Source organism: Dermacentor andersoni, unplaced genomic scaffold, assembly GCF_023375885.2.
Source record: "Dermacentor andersoni unplaced genomic scaffold, qqDerAnde1_hic_scaffold ctg00000850.1, whole genome shotgun sequence".
NCBI lineage: Eukaryota > Metazoa > Arthropoda > Arachnida > Ixodida > Ixodidae > Dermacentor > Dermacentor andersoni.
The window spans coordinates 4235-7500 of record NW_027315526.1 but is presented as its reverse complement, the minus strand read 5'-3'; the positions used below and the strand labels follow the sequence as shown (position 1 = coordinate 7500).

Here is a 3266-nt window from a genome sequence, read left to right as displayed (position 1 = left end):
CGTGCTTCGCTTCAGTCAGCAGTAGGTTCATAGAAGGGCCTCAAACACACACACACTTTCGCATCGGCAGATCGCCGCAGCATAACCGCTGTTGATCCAACAGCCTACTTGAGACGAAAGACAAGAGCCCGGCGCGCGTACTCGCGCAGCTCTCCAAAACCACTCGGCCAGTGCCAGGGACGGCTCCCTGCGCCGGCGCCACAACAAGTCTACTTGAGGCGGAAGACGAAGCCAGCAAGGGCCTGGCCGCAAGTGCGTTCGAATCCGGGACTACAGTCCCTCGTCTGTCCGTACTTCCTCTTTCGACGTGCGGCGCCTTCCCAAAGCGCACAAGTCCGCTAACCGCAGAACGCTTCCGACGTAGCAAAGCCGCGTTTCCTTCGGTACTTCGCAGCAACGCCGCCTTTCCCTCGGCGGCGGGCGAATAGCCTGCAGACGTCGTCGCATTAAACCGCGATCTCGACACCTCGCGCGTCACGAGCAGGAGCCGACCGGCAGCCTCCGGCCCTTTCGGACTCGGTGGCATTTGCCGCGGAGGACGGGAGAGCACTTTAGGCCACGGTTCCTTCCGTACTTGGCAGCCGCACCCTCATACCGACAGTTCCATGACCGACCGAGCGCCACACCGTTCCTTTAGTACTTGGGCGGCAACAAAGTCGGGTCGTTACTCCATACTCGCCGCAGGAAGCGACCGGCAGCCGCCAGACTTTTCAGACTCGGCAGCGTTTGCCGCGGAGGACGGGAGAGCGCTCGCACCACGGTTCCGTGTGTGTACTAAGCGGCAGCGGCATTAGCTCTCGACCGTCAGTTCCTTGACCGACCGCACGCTTCGCCGTTCCCCTCGTACTGGGCAAAGCAGCAGGTCGGGTCGTCTTACTCCCATTCCGCGCAAGAGCGCCAAAGCGGACAGAAAGCCCACCCAGTGTGCGTTACGCCGTTTCTACCCGCGGGCGCGGCCAAGCCAACCGTCCAAGGTTGCAGCCGGCGTCCACTGGGCGCAACAAATTTGGCACGGGGCGCCCCTCAAAATTCAGGCAGTCCCCGGCATGTTCGGGTATAGCCGTCCCCGCGTCCAAGCGGGGCCAGCGGCGGAAAGCGTCGGGCGCAGCGAGCTGCTTCACCCACACGGGGTAGAAACAATGGCGCTCGCCACCCTTCACAATCCGGTAATGATCCTTCCGCAGGTTCACCTACGGAAACCTTGTTACGACTTTTACTTCCTCTAAATGATCAAGTTTGGTCATCTTTCCAACAGACCGGCGCAACCGAAAGGCCGCGCCGGACATCGGTCCGAAGACCTCACTAAATCATTCAATCGGTAGTAGCGACGGGCGGTGTGTACAAAGGGCAGGGACGTAATCAACGCGAGCTTATGACTCGCGCTTACTGGGAATTCCTCGTTCAAGGGGAACAATTGCAAGCCCCTATCCCAATCACGAAAGAAGTTCCACGGGTTACCCAGTCTTTTCAGACAGGGATAAAGACACGCTGCTTCCTTCAGTGTAGCGCGCGTGCGGCCCCGGACATCTAAGGGCATCACAGACCTGTTATTGCTCTGTTTCGTGCGGCTAGGAGCCGCTTGTCCCTCTAAGAAGGTTGTAAGGTGCTGGGAACCCCGCACCTATTTAATAGGCTAGAGTCTCGTTCGTTATCGGAATTAACCAGACAAATCGCTCCACCAACTAAGAACGGCCATGCACCACCATCCACCGAATCAAGAAAGAGCTCTCAATCTGTCAATCCTCCCAGTGTCCGGGCCGGGTAAGTTTTCCCGTGTTGAGTCAAATTAAGCCGCAGGCTCCACTCCTGGTGGTGCCCTTCCGTCAATTCCTTTAAGTTTCAGCTTTGCAACCATACTTCCCCCGGAACCCAAACACTTTGGTTTCCCGGAAGCTGCCCGCCGAGTCATTTGAGTAACTCAGGCGGATCGCTGGTTGGCATCGTTTATGGTCAGAACTAGGGCGGTATCTGATCGCCTTCGAACCTCTGACTTTCGTTCTTGATCAAAGAAAACATTCTTGGCAAATGCTTTCGCAGTAGTTCGTCTTGCGACGGTCCAAGAATTTCACCTCTAGCGCCGCAATACGAATGCCCCCGTCTGTCCCTCTTAATCATTACCTCGTATTCCAAAAACCAACAGAACAGAAACGAGGTCTTGTTCTATTATTCCATGCAAGTTTATTCAGGCGACTCGCCTGCGTTGAGCACTCTAATTTTTTCAAAGTAAAAGCACCGGCCTTCTCGAGGCACACAATGAAGTGCACCAAGAAAGGACCGGCATGATGTTCAGTCCGAGCCGTCGCATCGGGTAGATGCACTACTCGTCTGGAACTGAGATCCAACTACGAGCTTTTTAACCGCAGCAGCTTTAGTATACGCTATTGGAGCTGGAATTACCGCGGCTGCTGGCACCAGACTTGCCCTCCAATTGATCCTCGTTAAAGGATTTAGAGTGTACTCATTTCAATTACGGGGCCTCAAAAGAGTCCCGTATTGTTATTTTTCGTCACTACCTCCCCGTGCCGGGAGTGGGTAATTTGCGCGCCTGCTGCCTTCCTTGGATGTGGTAGCCGTTTCTCAGGCTCCCTCTCCGGAATCGAACCCTGATTCTCCGTTACCCGTAACAACCATGGTAAGCAAGTAACCTACCATCGAAAGTTGATAAGGCAGACACTTGAAAGAAACGTCGCCGGCTCGTGGCCATGCGATCAGCACAAAGTTATCCAGAGTCACCACACAATACGGGCCGAAACCCGATCGATCTTGGTCTAATAAAAGCACCCGTCGCCCAAAGGGCTTCAGGCTCACTGCATGTATTAGCTCTAGAATTGCCACAGTTATCCAAGTAGGAAGAAACGATCTAAGGAACCATAACTGATTTAATGAGCCATTCGCGGTTTCGCCTTATTTCGGCATGTACTTAGACATGCATGGCTTAATCTTTGAGACAAGCATATGATTACTGGCAGGATCAACCAGGTAATCGTTCAACTGCGCGTCCAGCCTTTCAAGCAGGCCGGACGCCGTTTTTGCGATGCCGAGGCCACCTTCAGGCGCCCCAACACGCTTCGTTCTCGCAAAGGGTAGCACTTTGCACAGTCCGAGACGACGGCGTTCGAGCTCGCAACGGCGCCCTCCCCGCAGGGCCGGGTATCGCCACGCGGCAAGAAGCACGCAACATTCTCGATAGACCGGTTGTGTCGACTCGATCGCGGCTTGCGGTTTCTCTCGAGCCCGCAGCACTGGTGGACCGACCGACACTTGCA

At 55.5% G+C, this 3266-nt stretch overlaps 1 non-coding gene across 1 annotated transcript; it reads right to left on the bottom strand.

The window, feature by feature from the left end:
• Positions 1 to 1167: 1167 nt before the first annotated feature.
• Positions 1168 to 2982, bottom strand: LOC140215144 (small subunit ribosomal RNA). Its single transcript, XR_011892063.1, has one exon. It is a non-coding gene; the product is annotated as a small subunit ribosomal RNA (ribosomal RNA).
• Positions 2983 to 3266: the final 284 nt, after the last annotated feature.